Genomic DNA, 17,860 nt, shown 5'->3' with positions numbered 1-17,860 from the left:
TAGATGGAATCTTGTTTGGGCCCTGATCCTGAAAATACCTGTGAATGGGTTTCCCTTTGTGGAAAGTCCCAGATTCTCCACAGAAAAAACACTAGAAAGTATCCTCTGGTATTTTATATATTAAATAAGGCAAAAAGATAAGGAGATCTTGCTGGATACCATCAGGAGATCAAATTATTGTAAAAAAGTAGTATAAAGCCTGAATCAGAAAAGCAATGCTGCAGGGCAGTATTTCTTAAGAATCAAGGCTATAGAATCCACACCAAAATCCTTGTTGGGCTCCTTCCAGAATATTTAGCATGAGTGTTAAAGAAAATGACAATTGCTGGAGGTGCAACTCCCCAAGAGGCACGTTGATCCATATGTTGTGGTCTTGTCCAGTTATTGCTGCACTCAGTGGACTAAGTCTTCATGAGAATTAACATGACATTAAGCACCAACCTCTTGTCCAGTATAAGTAGGTACATTTTAGCCACTACATTCATACTATCTGAATTATCCAGCCTCCAAACAAAAACAGTTCCTCAGGGCACCTGTGACAACTAAAAAGCATATTCTTACAGCTTGTCTGGATAAGTTCACTCCCTGTATACAACACTGGTTGAATGCACGGTTGGATCTGACTGAATTTGAGTTCCTCTGTGAAATGCAATTAACAAATTAATTAGCTCTTATTCTAAATAAACAAAGATGGATGTCTTGCACAACATATCAAAATGAAGAGGTTTTTGGGCAGGCTTCTTTTTCTTCCTGAACATATGGAAAGGCCAGCATGGGCTCCATCTACTTTACTTTATGCTGTTTGGGTGCTCAAGGCTCCATCTGGCCCCTCGCTCTAATTCTCTTCTGGACTTTATTATTTTATTTATTTATTTTAATTTTTATTGCTATAGGAACTATATGCATCTTATGCCAGGCAGCAAGGATATAGAGCCCCACGAGAAAATCATGACTAATAATGGCAGTGGAGACTTAGAAAGTTTTAAAAGTTACCAGTGCAACATATCCAAATGCTATCTGGCATGTGAGTGAAGGATTTCAAACTTGAATCCTTACACGTACCTTTTGCAGGAAGGATGCTATACAGAATACAGGCTCTAATCTGAAAGTCCTTGCTAATGCAAGTAGGCCTATTAAATTTTAAATCGTTACCCTGCTCTTCATGCCCCTAGCAGGCATATTTCTGAGTAGAGAAGGGACAAGGGGACACCAGGGTTGCCTCTGTTCTTGGGTAGGGGAAACTGGGAAGAGTTGACTGCAGCACACAAACTACTTCTTATGGGCAAACTTTTTTTCATTTCTCCTTGAGCTGTTACTGATCATATCAGATGGGAACCACTGGGTATGTTTGCAATAATCCAGTTTTTTTTCTGACTTGTTCATAAATTACGGTTATTTACATGAGTAAGGACTATTCAGTACAGCCGCTCACTTGAGTAAGGGCTGTTTATGCCAGGGAAGATTTGCAGGGGTCGAGCCATACAGTATTGCATGGAAGTGAGTTATGCTGCTGCAAGGCCATTTGTAATGGACAACTCTCTCCAACAGCAATAGTAATAAAAACAGTCAAGTTAACAAAGGATCCTTTCCTGCTCCTGAACTGTAAGAATATACTTGCCATTTGTCATTCAGGGTTGGCCCAGGATGGTTTGCGGCTAGCTATTTGAGAGAGCAACTCTCTCCCTATGTGTGATACCACTCCAGTTGACATCACCATAGCTGATGGTGCTTGGGCTGGGATCACCCTGGTTTAATTGAGAAAGAGCTGCTGGCAGGACGTGGTTAGTGATAGGTCTTCTGCTCTGAAACTTGCCTCTCTTGTTCTGTTGACTTCTACAAGGCCCATCTTCTGTACCAGGTTTTTGTGAACTGGGAAGAACAGTGATAGGCATATGGATGGGATTCCTTAGTCTGGAAGGGTGTTGATAGAGTCATTAGGTAAATTGATTAACTGAAGGGAAGAATCTAATAATTTTTTGGTTAATTTCTTTTTAGATTAACTGATTATTTTTGATGTGTTTAGAATATGGATAAGTGCATTTTTTTTAAAAAAAGCCCCTCTATAAATAAATATTAAATCTGACCATTAACACACTGCATTCCCCTGGTGCTTGTCTTCTCTTGACCAGAGACTGTCAATATTCTAACTGGTTGGGTAGCTTTTATGATATGGGAATCTAGATGGAATCTTGTTTGGGCCCTGATCCTGAAAATACCTGTGAATGTATTGTTTCCCTTGTCAAACACGAATTGTCCTAGTGAAGTCATTGGGACTATTCAGTTGCACGAAGCTAAGCATGTATGAAGGTTTTGCAGCAGCAGGGCCTTGAATTGTAAAATTAATACAAGGTGTATCAGGCTTTGGAGGTGTCATGTTTTGAAATGGAATTAACATAAGAACGGCCATACTTGGTCAGACCAAAGGTCCATCAAGCCCAGTTTCCTGTCCTCTGGCAGTGGCCAATGGCAGATGCTCCAAAGGGAATGAACAGACAGGTTATCATCAAGTGATCTATACCCTGTCACCCAATCTCAGCTTCTGGCAAACAGAGGCTAGGGACACCATTCCTGCCCATCCTGGCTAATAGCCATTGATGGACCTATCCTCCATGAATCTATCTAGCTCCCTTTTGAACTCCGCTATAGTACTGGCCTTCACAACACCCTCTGGCAAGGAGTTCCAGAGGTTGACAGTACATTTCGTGAAAAAATACTTCCTTGTGTTTGTTTTAAACCTGTTACCTATTAATTTCATTTGGTGGCCCCTTGTTCTTGTATTATGAGAAGGAGTAAATAACACTTCCTTATTTACTTTCTCTATATCACTCATGGTTTTATAGACCTCTATCATATCGCCCTCCCTTAGTCGCCTCTTTTCCAAGCTGAGAAGTCCCAGTCTTATTAATCTCTCCTCATATGGAAGCCGTTCTATACCCCTAATAATTTTTGTTGCCCTTTTCTGAACCTTTTCCAATTCCAGTATATATTTTTTGAGATGGGCGACCACATCTGCACGCAGTATTCAAGGTGTGGGCATACCATGGATTTATATAGAGGCAATATGATATTTTCTGTCTTATTATCTATCCCTTTCTTGATGATTTCCAACATTCTGTTCACTTTTTTGACTGCTGCTGCACATTGGATGGATGATTTCAGAGAACTATTCACAGTGACTCCAAGATCTCTTTCTTGAGTGGTAACAGCTAATTTAGACCCCCTCATTGTATATGTATAGTTAGGATTACGTTTTCCAATGTGCATTACTTTGCATTTATCAACATTAAATTTCATCTGCCATTTTGTTGCCCAGTCACCCAATTTTGTGAGATCCTTTTGTAGCTCTTCGCAGTCTGCCTGGTACTTAACTATCTTGAGTAGTTTTGTATCATCTGCAAATTTTGCCACCTCACTGTTTACCCCTTTTTCCAGATCGTGTATGAATATGCTAAATAGGACTGGGCCCAGTACAGATCCCTGGGAGACACCACTATTTACCTCTCTCCATTCTGAAAACTGACCATTTATTCCTACCCTTTGTTTCCTATCTTTTAACCAGTTACCAATCCATGAGAGAACCTTCCCTCTTACCCCATGAGTTCTTATTTTGTTTAAGAGCCTTTGGTGAGGGACCTTGTCAAAGGCTTTCTGAAAAGCTAAATACATCATATCCACTGGATCTCCTTTGTCCGCATGCTTGTTGACCCCCTCAAAGAATTCTAGTAGATTGGTGAGGCATGATTTCCCTTTACAAAAACCATGTTGACTATTTCCCAACAAATTATGTTCATCTATGTGTCTGACAATTTTGTTCTTTATGATAGTTTCAACCAATTTGTACTGAATTTTTAGGCCTTTATTCATAACATCAACCCTGAGGCCCTTTGAGTATCTCTCTTGCTCTCTTCCAATTAAAATTGCTGAATAATATTAATTGACTATTTAATCAGTAATTTTTTCAGAGCACTTTTAAATGTGTGAATACATGTTCTATTGTGTGAATGTTCATACGTACTCTTTGGAAGGGACATTTTTTTTTTAAGGACCTATTGTGTATTTTAATGGCTAATGCCAAATTAAATTTACAAAGCTGAAGAAGTTAGAAGTTGAAACTTTGCTCTGATTCCATTCTTTACTTACCTTACTTGTTTTGGTAAGGCAGTGTATGATAGTATTAGCCCATGTTACCTTTCCAGTGCCTAGGCAAAATAAGTGGAGGGGATTGAAAGAAAAATGGCTAAAATTCCATCTCTAAAATTCTGCTTTATTACAGTATTTAACTGTGAAAGTAAAAGCCAAATAGATGTATGGCTTTAGTTGGATGATTAACTTGAAGGTAGAGTTTAGATATGAAAGCTCATATTTATATAAGTATTTGCAACAGAGAGAGGTGCTTCAAGTCAAACTGCCTTATGAGCGATGACAGAACCTGTTTTCACAAACTGTCAATAAAAAACAATAAGGGCACATGCAGGTAACTGTCACCTTTAGGCTCGAGAGGTGCCATACTAGGTCTTCGCTTTTCGCTACTGACTTGGGATGTTTATTTCTCCTGGGGTGAATCCATAGCACCAGCTTTGTTCTGATAACAGCATCTGGCACTAGATTGATTTAACAGACTATGAGGTTTGCTCTTTTCAGATATGCACTCGTACAGCAGCTACTGTGTAGCTCTGACATGGCCACACGCTGCTGTTGTTTTTTCTGCCTCCTAGCACCACGTGTGAAGCTAAAACTCTTTGACACCTGCCATTTGGACCCTTTTCGTACTGAAAAATGTCATCGTTTTCAGACAAGATGAAGACAGATATCTGATCGTTCTTCTCTTTACAGGAATGTGCTGAGGGCATGGTTCATAGATGAATGAATAGAGGATTCCAGTGTCATAATTTTACAGTTTGCTACATTAGTTTAGTAAGCTAGAGGTCTTACCTAAATTACGGATTCTTAGCCTTACATCAAAATGGGAAGGAATTAATAATCTTATTTAACTCTAATATTAAGGAATATTTATTTAATCTATTTAATTCTGATGGTAGGAAATAAAAACTTTTCATACAACCTTCTCACTTGTTGTTTTTAGTATTGTGCAAAAAATTCTTGCACTGTTTTTCAAATAGGAATGCTAATTGAAAAAATAAGATGAGAAAATCTGGTACTAGTTACTTTGTTTTGTAAAGTAACCATTGAAAGATTTTATCTAGGAAACTTTCAAATTCCTCAAAATCAGAAGTTTAGCAGAGGTGTGCTATATTCTCCAAACTTTCATGTGTTGTTTTAGGAAAACCTGTTTGCTAATGCAGGTGTCACAAGTGTCACCCATGTTGTTGAAACCCATTCTGTATTAACAAAGAAGAGATCAGGTTGCATATCTCAGAACAAAATTGCTCAAATACTTAAAATATCTTTTTTTATTACATTTAAGTACTTACAGGATGCTCTCAGAATGCAAAATCAACATTTTGGCTTCACTCTCAGGTGCAGGCCAGCAAGAGTCTGAAATGATGTGCTTTTCAAAAAATGTTTTAATGTCATCCTGCCAATTTGGAGGGGAGTGGAGGCACCCTTTTAAGAGAATTATTTCACTAATTGCATTTTGCGGGATGCTAATTTTGCAGTATCTGTATGTCATGCACGCACAGAGGTTTGACTGCAAACCTTTGTAGCTGAACTCCTCCTGACTTTCTTGGTTTCCTCTTAATTTATTGTAAATATTTCAACAACATTAAAGAATGTGAGAAAATTCTTAAATATCTCCAATATTTGAGGTCTGAGTTATTCTAAAAGGTCCCAAGATTAACAAAATAAATAAAATTAGGCATAAATGATATACACCTCAATTTGAAATTCCTTTAAGCATAATGCTTCCACTCATTCTATATATGCACATCCAAGTGCTGTTGCAGGGCATAGCTTAAAAACCCCTTAACAAGGATGTCAGAAAACTGCAAGACAGACATACTCTCCGACTGAATGTTATTTTTAGATTTGCCACCTCAAGTGATTTGAGGATTTGATCCAAATTCATATTCGGGTTTAACTACCAAATACAGTCCTGGTGTAAACATGCCCCACTCCATTGGCTTCTGGGCCTCCCTATGCTTGGGCTGAATTAGGCTCTAGAAAGACAGGTTGTCTCTCCAGTATGTCACCAGCCTGACCTGGAGTTTAGTTTGGGGGGTGTGTGTATTGCATATAATAGTACATTTATTTTGTTTGCCAGATGTTAACGCTGTTTTCAAGAGGAAATTCAAAAGAAGTTGCCTTTATTTGAAAGGGCATGTTTGTTTCAAAATTAGATGGCTAAATAGTAAAATTTATATTGATTTTGAGTAACTGTGTTTTGAGTAATTCAGTTTTAAATTGTTCATACGACTTAATGCCAGGTGGGTGTTGTGTAGATGTTGTGCTTTCCCCACCTTTCTCAATAACTAATTGTTTATGTGAAAAGAGAGGCTGGCATGTTTTTTTTTTTCTTGCATATTCTGGGCTCAGATAATTTACTTTACTTTATATCTACCATGATGCTTCTGTTTGTAGTGAAAGCTTCCAATTACATGCTGTTTTAGGAGAATTCATAAACATATCAAGCAAGAATTGATCAGCTTTCAAATTCTCTCTATTTTCCTGTTAAAACTTGTTGATAACATTTATCAAGGAATTCACTGAAATCAGTCGTCTCTTCGTAGGCATGCAGAATGAATATATTTTGAAACTGTAACATTCTTTTCTCTAATGCAGCATAATTTTTTTTATTATATTTGTTAATATATTTAGTATATTTGTTAATTAATATTTACAGGGTTTAATATACAGAATGTTCAAAGATGTTGATCGATCTCAAGCTGCAGATTTAAATCTGGATGAAGAAAATATTGGAGTAGCCTGAAAGTGCCTTCTCCTCATAGGGAGGGCTGTTTATTTTCAAGCATTAAAAGGAGTGAGTGAGTGAGCGACAGGGGGTTATTTTAAAACATTTTGCTCTCTGTTTCAAATATGCTTTTAAAATTACAACACAAACTTGAGTGTCTGAAAGCAGTTATCACAAGGGCAGAGGTACATTTAGAAAAACATTAGCAAGTTTAGCGTTCTGAAGAGTAGACAGAGACTTCAGTTCCCAACCCCTAGCCAAAGGAGGTTGAGCATGTCAGATGAAGGTCATATGTCTGTAGTCTCTAGAGCCTGAGAAGGGAGCCTGATGAGTGCATTGTACTGACTGCAGACTCTGCCAGTTAATGGAGTGGCACGTTGACTTTGTCAGGAGATGAAGTGCTTTAGCAGTCTAAGGCAAGCAAGGTCAAGTAAGGAGGGAGGCAGACATTAGATATAGCAGCATGTGCATACACATTCCATTTGTACATGAAGATGATGCAGACCTGAAATTGCTGAAATAATTTTGACTGGAAAATGTAGGTTATGAGGGAGGGACCACTCAGGCATTACTTGTGCACCCAAAGCTTTCTGTAAAGCCAGGAAATGATTTAGATTTGCAAACAATGCAGGGGTAGTCCATTTTGGCCTTAATGATATTTTTACAAAAGGCGAACACTCTGGGCCATATCCTGCTCTGTTACATTAGCAGTAATTCAGACTAATTCCAGTTACTTCACTGGAGTCCCTGCAAGTTTGCATGTTTGTAAAGGAGGCCAGAATCTCGGCTCTTTATGTGCAACACATGAATGCTTTTGCTCTTTAAAAGGAAAATACACACTATCGTTAAACCATTTAAAAAGACTGTTGGAATTTGCAAAACAAAGTGAGGGGTTTGTGAGGGTGACAATATTGATTATTCAGGACCTTCCAGTTAACAAGTTGTAACAATAAGATGAAAGTTTATAGTTGCTTCATTATTGTACAAAACAAAGAATGGGAAAATTGAGTTTTAGAAGTGGCAGTGAATATATATTTGAACTGTGAATTTATTTTACAAAAATAGTATTCGGCCACAGTCTTGCAATTTGGGAAAACTTAGACCTCTGCATCTGAGCAGAGCCCTGTTGACTTCAATGTGTGGGCACATAGGGACAGTCCAGGATTTGTATTTTTCAGGATCATGCCCTTCATTAGCTTGAAAGATTTATTTTTGCAGCTTTTAGAAAGTCTGTCTGAGATCACTCTTTATTAACAATTGTAACATTATACACTGATTAGGTGAGCAAGATAACTTCTGTGACGAAGTGGGAATGTTCTTAATGTTTTCTCTGAATACTGTGTGGATGACTCAGTTTCCCCTATGCAGTTCTTAAGTATCTAGGTGGTGGGATAAGGGTGTATGATTGTTGCAGAGCCCTAGAGGGCAGGTGTGTGCAGGGGTCTGCACAGAAAATGACCAACACCCTGTCTGCTGGCAACTGATGGCCTGGGCCCCTCCTCTGCAAAGGTGCCAACTGAAGGTGTTGGAGAGCAAAGAGATCAGGTGACCTCCTGGCCCGGAAAAGAGACAAAGGCTGGAGGAGGAGCTGGGGGGAGACTGCTGGAGAGAGTTTTTCAGTTTAGAGCTGGCTGGGGAAATGGAGGGAGGGCCAGTTGGGGCTCTGGCCTCTCTGCCCTCCATGGGGAAATGGAGGAGGGCCAGATGGGGCTCTGGCCTCCCTGCTCCCGCCCCCCCCCCGATGGACCTGACTGAGGGGTCCTGGTCTCTGTACCTACAAGCTCCATTTTAGACAATGTTCCAGTCGTCTAATAAACCTTCTGTTTTACTGGCTGGCTGAGAGTCACGTCTGACTGCGGAATCGGGGTGCAGGACCCTCTGGCTTCCCCAGGAGCCCCACCTGTGTGGACTCGCTGTGGGAAGTTCACGGTGGGGCAGGGGATGCTAAATGCTCCAAGGTCAGATCCAGGAAGGTCGAAACTGGGTAAGCTTCTTGCCCAGGAGATAGTATGCTCACAGAGAGGAGGCTTCCCCAGAGTCCTGACTGGCTTCGTAGGGAGTAGTTCCAGAGCATCACCAGGTGACTCCGTGAAAACTTCCTGCAGTGTGGTATCAGGTGGCTAAAGTATCTTGCAGCAAAGAATAAAAATATTAACATTACTTAAAATCTTTTGCTATAAGGGGAAGAATAGAGAAACCATTAGCCCCAAAATTATGGCAAAAGATACCTAATAATATTAATGTAGCCCTATATGTTATACCCAGAACCCAAGCCAATATATGTACAAATAATCTCAAAATGGTCAGAGTAATTTTTAAGAATTGTTATAGTGGATGGTTCTGTAAAATCAGACTTGTGTTGAAACACACCATAGTATAATTTTTAGTATTTGGAATATAAACTGACAAATGACGTGAGGAAAGAACTGTCTGTAGATATGTTTCAGAGTAACAGCTGTGTTAGTCTGTATTCGCAAAAAGAAAAGGAGTACTTGTGGCACCTTAGAGACTAACCAATTTATTTGAGCATAAGCTTTCATGAGCTACAGCTCACTTCATCGAATGCATACTGTGGAAAGTGTAGAAGATCTTTTTATACACATAAAGCATGAAAAAATACCTCCTCCCACCCCACTCTCCTGCTGGTAATAGCTTATCTCAAGTGATCACTCTCCTTACAATGTGTATGATAATCAAGGTGGGCCATTTCCAGCACAAATCCAGGGTTTAACAAGAACGTCTGGGGGGGGGGGGGAGAGGTAGGAAAAAACAAGGGGAAATAGGCTACCTTGCATAATGACTTAGCTACTCCCAGTCTCTATTCAAGCCTAAGTTAATTGTATCCAATTTGCAAATAATTCCAATTCAACAGTTTCTCTCTGGAGTCTGGACTTGAAGTTTTTTTGTTGTAATATAGCAACTTTCATGTCTGTAATTGCGTGACCAGAGAGATTGAAGTGTTCTCCAACTGGCTTATGAATGTTATAATTCTTGACATCTGATTTGTGTCCATTTATTCCTTTACGTAGAGACTGTCCAGTTTGACCAATGTACATGGCAGAGGGGCATTGCTGGCACATGATGGCATATATCACATTGGTGGATGTGCAGGTGAACGAGCCTCTGATAGTGTGGCTGATGTTATTAGGCCCTGTGATGGTGTCCCCTGAATAGATATGTGGGCACAGTTGGCACGGGCTTTGTTGCAAGAATAGGTTCCTGGGTTAGTGGTTCTGTTGTGTGGTATGTGGTTGCTGGTGAGTACTTGCTTCAGTTGGGGGGCTGTCTGTAGGCAAGGACTGGCCTGTCTCCCAAGATTTGTGAGAGTGTTGGGTCATCCTTCAGGATAGGTTGTAGATCCTTGATAATGCGTTGGAAGGGTTTTAGTTGGGGGCTGAAGGTGACGGCTAATGGCGTTCTGTTATTTTCTTTTGTTATGCCTGTCCTGTAGTAGGTGACTTCTGGGAACTCTTCTGGCTCTATCAATCTGTTTCTTCACTTCCACAGGTGGGTATTGTACTTGTAAGAATGTAACCTATTTCCCCTTGTTTTTTCCTACACCCCCCCCCCCCCGATGTTCTTGTTAAACCCTGGATTTGTGCTGGAAATGGCCCACCTTGATTATCATACACATTGTAAGGAGAGTGATCACTTGAGATAAGCTATTACCAGCAGGAGAGTGGGGTGGGAGGAGGTATTTTTTCATGCTTTATGTGTATAAAAAGATCTTCTACACTTCCCACAGTATGCATCTGATGAAGTGAGCTGTAGCTCACGAAAGCTTATGCTCAAATAAATTGGTTAGTCTCTAAGGTGCCACAAGTACTCCTTTTCTTTTTGTCTGTAGATATGTAGAGATCAAGATAATAACCAGTTAACAGAGCTCCACCAAAGAATTAAATCTGCACTGTGTTTCGATTTACGATTCCTTCAGGTGGTAAATGATAATCCTTTCTGGCTCTGAGGCCAAGGATGCTGCAGCTGTATTTTCCAAAGAAATAAAGTGAATCCGTACATGTTCATGGGACGTTCAAAGAATTCTGTTTGGTGTAGTGGGGCTTTACCCTCAGGTTACCTTCTGGTGGATTTAAGAAAGCATATCGATACATTATCTTTCATCAAATCATTCAGTCCTTGACACTTGTTTGATTCTGATAACTTTCCAATCTGATAGACTGTGGTGGTGGTTGTTGAAGTGTTTGAACACTGATTGGTCAGTTTCCCTAGTAATAATGATGGGTGATGCATCATTTCTACATTCTGCAGGTTTTGCACATCTGTTGTTGTTTGCATTCTTTATATTGACAATGAATGATCTGAATCACATCTATTGAGTCGAATGCTACCTTTTACAGTAAATTTTTCCTGTAATGGTGCTAGTGAATACATAGATGGATACAAATACTTACAAGTTAATGCATCACTTTGAATTATAATTATTGTGAGGAGAATTTCAGGTACTGTGTCTGCTCTGACAATGAGTTAAATGAAGAGGTTGGTCAGTCAAGGGTTTTTTTTTATGGCTGTTTGTAGCTTAACTGAGCTGAGGTATCTGAGGATTCTTACTGCATGTTATTTATGTGTGTTTTGAAGCTGCTGGACACAAATACATAGGAAAAAGAATCTTAATTTAAAAGACTGATATTTATTACAGGTTTCAGAGTAGCAGCCGTGTTAGTCTGTATTGGCAAAAAGAAAAGGAGTACTTTGTGGCACCTTAGAGACTAACCAATTTATTTGAGCATAAGCTTTCGTGAGCTACAGCTCACTTCATCAGATGCATCCGATGAAGTGAGCTGTAGCTCACAAACGCTTATGCTCAAATAAATTGGTTAGTTTCTGAGGTGCCACAAGTACTCCTTTTCTTTTTGTTAATATTTATTACTTTGTCTCATTTATTTTGCAGATGTAATTTTGCTTGTGCAAATAATTTCTCCTGCATTTTTGCACACATTTAGATGTAAGATTATCTGATCATAGTCAGCTAACTCGTTTTTAGATATCTGTATCAACAGTCACATTTGATGATGCGAAGCTATAGATTGTCTTGAGGTCTGTTTCCAAATTTAGCCTTCAGTGTGTGATGCAAGTTTATTACTATTTCTTTTTCTACATTTTTATTTCTGTTGAATTATAATATACTCTGTTCTCCATTCTCTCATTCTAATGCTGTATATGGACGCTGCTGCATCTCTCCTCCCACCTGTACTCAAGGATTCTCATATGAGGAACTCATAATCTGGTTCTGTTTTCTTGTTTGTGTATTTATTTATTTCTCTGCATGTGTTATTTTTGGCTAAGGGAAGTACCTGCTGAAGCGGATCAGGAAGTGATCGCATCATCACTTCCTTTGTTATATTCTCTTAAAGGAGGGCACATATCACCCTTCCATACTACCCATGCATATTCAAGACGTTGCACCAGATGTCAATGGGATTGTACAGGTGTGACTGAGGACAGGATTTGGACTGTGACTTTGGCCTGACAAGTGACCTTCTAATGCAGCACAAAAAAAGAAAGATTTAATATAAGTAATCTTTTGCTGTGCAGTATGTAACAGTTAATGAAAACAGAATGAAAAATAAACAGCATGTAGTTTCAAATTTAACAGTAAAAGCTGGATAAAAACCTTTTCTTCTATAAAACAAGATAAATGCAGGCTTTAAAATATTCATGATGCTGAAATGTCCTAAATCTACACACTATTAAAATGCTGAATAATAATTTGATATTTTAGTTTGACTGAAGCACAGACCTAAAATTTTGTATGTTTCCAGGCTAAATTACACTTGTCTTTGTATTATTCAACAAACACATGTTAATAGATTTTTCTTGCACAACATGTCTTCATTTTCCTTTTCTGCTTGGGCAATATCACTGGCCTGAGAGACAGTGAATTTATTATTTGAATTTAATTTCACAATCTCTCTGACTTAACAGTCTGCTTCTATCCTTTCTGGATTTTCCATTCCTGGAGTTCCATTATTTTTGTGTCCTGTATAATTAAACCACTTCTTAGCTAGTAACATTACTCAATCAATGTGGTTTCAGCTCTTTGCAGAGGTCTCGCCTGCTGCTGCTGCCAGAAGATAAATGAAGAACTTATGTGATAGTTTAATAGTTTCCCAGACAGTCTCAGAAGTGTAATAATTAATCATTATACTTTTTGATTTTAAAAATTAAATTATGCAACCTTCAGCATCAAAACATTGTTTTGTGACCACATCATTTTTACTCAAAGGCAAAACTACTATTGACTATATTGGGGCAAGGATTTCAAATGTATAAAGGCATCTTTTTGATTCTGGCGTTCTTTGTCCCGTTATTGTTTTATAAGTAGTAATATTTTTATAAGGCAAATACAAGGAATTGTATTTATGCACAGAAGCTCTGCCACATCAGTGTGAGACGATCGTTGCAATTAGGATGGGAAAATCCTTCTTTGAGGCTGAATATACAGATGTCCCCCTTATTTTATAGATTATGAATCCAGTATTGCATTTGATCTTAGGCAAAAGACTAGAGTGTAATACAGTGTTAATAAACGTAATTGAGATTTGTGGAAGTATTATAAAGTGATATCAATTTTTGTCAATTCTAAAAGTATAAATACAGATATGTATTATTTTGACATGTATGGTATGGACGGTTAAGCATATTGGGTAAAATTTTGAAAAGTGCCTAAGTCCTATTGCCTTTCAATGAGATTTAGCCATCTACGTCACTTAAGTGCTTTTGAAAACTTTACTGTCTATATGCACAAATGTGGGTGAAGTAGTAATTAAGTAGAAGAGCTATATGATAAAATAATTTTGAGTTTGGAGCAAATTTAACTTTGGATTCATATGTGTTAATTTCCCCCTATTCCTTTTATTTCCTTGAAAATTAACAAGAAGAGAAAATGTGAGTGTTGTAGTAGAATATTTTTATTAGACCTCTAAGTGAAATGTGTCCATCATTTTTGTGAAAGTGACCAGTACAATTATGTCTGCCAGAGTTAGATAGGCTTTCCCATTTATTTAGAATGTAGTAAGCAATGTCTCTAACAAAAGAAATAGAACACCACTAGGTGGTGCTAGTGCAATACATTTAAAGAGCAATCCTGGTTGTAACATTTAAAATGCATCTTTTTTAATATCACAGATGAGACCTGACCACCACACAAGGCTTTATGTACTAAGCAATAAGCAATAATAGTGGTGTAGTTAATAAACATAATGTGAAGGATTATGTAGTGGGTAATTTGTGTCCAAGTGAGCTGCAGATGTGTATATTTAGTAACTTTAAAAAGTTGAGTAGGGATATGGAAAAAATCTCTAGGATGGATTATTGGCAGTGGGCAGGCATATTCTATAAACTTTAGGCATCTTTTTGTTGATGCAACCATTAGGAAGCAGTATATTGTGATAGTACATATAAGGCCTGCCACTTTCCACACTCTGGGTATCCTTGGCTACTGTTTGTTATTTATATATTATTTATTACAATGTATTAGTTATCAATATGCAATTATTTTCTATTGATTATATAGTTGCTATTTTTTACTGTCCAAAAATGGTGGGTATTCATAAATGCCCAGGAAAAAATGATATCCTGTTGTTTTGTCCATTATTTTTAAGCAAAATACAAAAATAAAAAAATTTAATTAAAAAAATAATTTAAAAAAACCCAACAAACCCAAATATTAGACAGTGCAGCTTTTAATAATGGGTAAAATAAAATTTAAAAATTGGCCTGTTTTAAAAGTGATTTGAAAGTCCATCTTATGTAGCATTTAGGCTCTTCTGAAAATTTTACCAATTACCCCTTTTTTCTTGAAAAATTTTGTGAAACATAAGCTTCCTCTGGTGGACATAAGAGTTAAAAAACGATATGGATCAAATTCAGCAGAGAGTAAGCAAATATGATTCCTGCTGAAGTCTCCAGGAATTATACCTGCTTATGCCAGGTCTGAATTTGACCCTAGATGCTCTGAGGAATGTAAAGATATACACTTGCTATTGGACAGCAGAGCAATTAACTTAAACTGGGATAAAAAGCCAAACAAAACTCTTTTGCTTGCTATACTAGTACTTTTGTGATCAAGATAAAGTATATTAAGGTGTATATGTTAGCCTCACTTGGGTGACCACTTTGCTGCAACTAAAACCAAACAAAATAAAACCAAATGGGTACTAATAAGTCTGGTTCATCTATTCTCAATCAAGGTTTTACAATCATGTTTTGGAATTGCTTTTCTGGATAATTTGTTTTGTGTCTGGATTTTCCAGTCTCAGTTATGAATGCCAGTTGTCTGGGGTGTTTTTGTGTTGGGTGGAAGCTCAGCTGCCTTTTGAATCTCAGACTCTGGGTGCCCAATGGGGATCACTGCATGCATACGAAAACATCTTTGTGCATGCAAATCTCATAAAAATGATATGTGCTTTACCTGAGTGCATTCCATTTTTTTTCTACTTAAAAACATGTTGTAGGACATTTCAGTTTTCTGTGAATGGAGTATAAAATTCCTTATGCTTCAGAAAAGCAAATGTGCTCTTTCAGTTGTTGTTTCCTAAGTTTTACTTTTGTTTACTCTTTAGTTTGTGAATTTTTGAACCATCTAACTTAAAACTAGGAGTGATTTTTTTCCCAAGTGCACATTGGAACCACAGTGAGTTCACCTGGACTAGTAAAATAACATTTTGAGGTGTATCAATAAACCATTAAGTGTCCTTGAATTCCTAGTCAAGTCACTTTTAGTTCTTTCACTGTACAGCATGTTGAAAGAGACCAGGTAATAAACTATGTGCAGTAATGAATCTTATGGTACGCTGCATCATGGTAAAATGTGTGCAAAACATGTGTTTTGTCTCGGGATACATACGTAGGAATGTATTAAATGTAGACATTATATACACGCTTTATTCTGGATCTGTTAAAGAACAGCAACTGAAGAGAAGTTAGTTTAAAGCTGTTGATGTATGAGGTTTTTGGGAAGCCTTTTTTTTTTCCACGAAGAAAGAGAGCTTGCTAGATGCTATAGTTAAAGTGTATTGTTTAAATTGTTCATGTTCTATTGTATGTTTTTTGAGCCTACCAGTTAATCAGAAATATCAATTAGATAAGACTTCTGTCAAAGTCTTCATTTTTCAACAGTTTTTTTATGAGATGACCATTACTCAGAATTTAGTATCTCTGATTTTGTCAGTTGTTCCCTATTATGGATGTTAGCTGGGCTGCATTGCATATGCAGTGCATACTCAAGCAATGTCTGTAATGAGTCTTTAGAAAAATGTGTAAATGGTTTCATTTTCCTTACCTTATTCAGACCAATGGCCAAATTCTCCTCTGTTACATCAGTAAATCCGAAGTCAGTAGCGTCATCCTGGATTTACACTAGTATAACTGAGTACAGAATCTGGTCCTCTGTATTTTTTTTGTAAGATCCAACCTGTTCGTTGAAAAAAATGAACCATTTATTAGAGGCTCCAGCAACTGTACGTTCTGACCCATGTGTAATAAACACTTTACACTGTTCCAGTTTTGTTTGAATAGATAATATTAAAGCAAAAGTGTGACAGTTTTCTATCAGTCCTATATATCTATACAGGGGAGAAAACCTTACTGTCCACAGCAACATTGTGATTTGTATCTTTATATTGTCAAAATCTTTTAGCAATGAATGGAAATGTATTTTATATGCTTTCTGTGCTGATCTTTCCCTTAGCCTTTGCAATTTGGTATTAGTAATTTAACGTTACTTCTGTAAGTGTGGCTCTGATAGCTTGTGGGGGAGATAGCAGTGAAAAAACAAAATGGAATAGTAAAAGTATGTCTAAAATGGGTAGCACTTTGTTACAGTATTATATACTGGTACGGTGTCTTAAATATCAAGGATGAAATCCTGGTCCCATTGAAGTCAATGGAGTTTACAGTGGTGCCAAGATTTCACCCTAAACGTACTTCTGAGCATATATTACTCTATATGTATTTGCTTTGTATTGTTTATCCTGGATGAAATCAGGGATGCTATTTTTATTATTTGAAATTGTGATATAATTTGAAGCGGTTTTTGATCATCATTACTAAATTAGACTGACAATTGACAACTGTAGTTTACAGTTACTTATCGTTGCCAACACACTGGTAGGATACTAAACTTTGTATATCTCAAAGTATATAGAAGTTCAGTTGCACTGAATAGTCTAAGGAGTTTACTTTGGATGAATCTGTGTTATATACAAGGCTATGATTTAGTCACGGCTATTTTTAGTAAAAGTCATGGACAGGTCACGGGCAATAAAAAGACATGGCCCGTAACCTGTCCATGACTTGTACTATAAATACCCCTAACTAAATCCTAGGTGCTAGTGGGGGGAGCACTCCGGCAGACACTGCTGCTGCTCCTTGGGGCCGGGGGGAAGGGACATGCTCCGGCGGACGCTGCTGTTCCATGCGGAGGTGGTAGTCCTGGGCCTCACTGCTGCTCCTGGGGGATTGGGGGCGGCCCAGGGCCCTGGTGCTGCTCCTGGACTGCTGCTCTGGGGCAGCACCCAGGTTCCAGCTGCCTCGAGCTGCCCGACAGCAGCTGGTGTGGCTGGTCCCGGGACCGCCCAAGCAGCTTGGGCAGCCCTGGGGTCAGCCACCCTGGCCGCTGCAGAAGTCATGGAGGTTCCAGAAAGTCACAGAATTCGTGACTTCCGTGACCTCTGTGAAAGACTCGTAGCCTTAGTTATATATGCTATTCTAAATGTGTGTACAGAAGATAAGTAGTCCAACTAAATTACCAGCTAGTATTTTTTGTTTGGGGAAATCTGACTTTCTGATTGGTCACAAATGAATAGTGTCTCACCCATTTTTCAACATCACAGAGTTCTGTAGAGGTTGGCGTGATGGGCAGTGTGTCCTCAGAGGCCCACCACTGAAAGAGCAGAGGTGTTACAGGCCAGGCAATGGGTAGGCGCACTTGCAGAACTGGAAGTGCTTTCACAGTATCTGTACTGTTGTCTC

The 17,860-nt window shown here is 38.3% G+C and overlaps 1 protein-coding gene across 2 annotated transcripts in view; it reads left to right on the top strand.

Annotated features, from left to right (window-relative positions):
• The window catches only part of SRBD1 (S1 RNA binding domain 1), a 226,741-nt gene that overhangs the window by 111,846 nt on the left and 97,035 nt on the right, over positions 1–17,860 (top strand). The window lies entirely within an intron of this gene.

Source organism: Lepidochelys olivacea (genome assembly GCF_965140295.1).
Source record: "Lepidochelys olivacea isolate rLepOli2 genome assembly, chromosome: 3".
Taxonomy (NCBI): Eukaryota; Metazoa; Chordata; order Testudines; family Cheloniidae; genus Lepidochelys; species Lepidochelys olivacea.
This window is presented reverse-complemented; position numbering and strand designations above follow the sequence as displayed.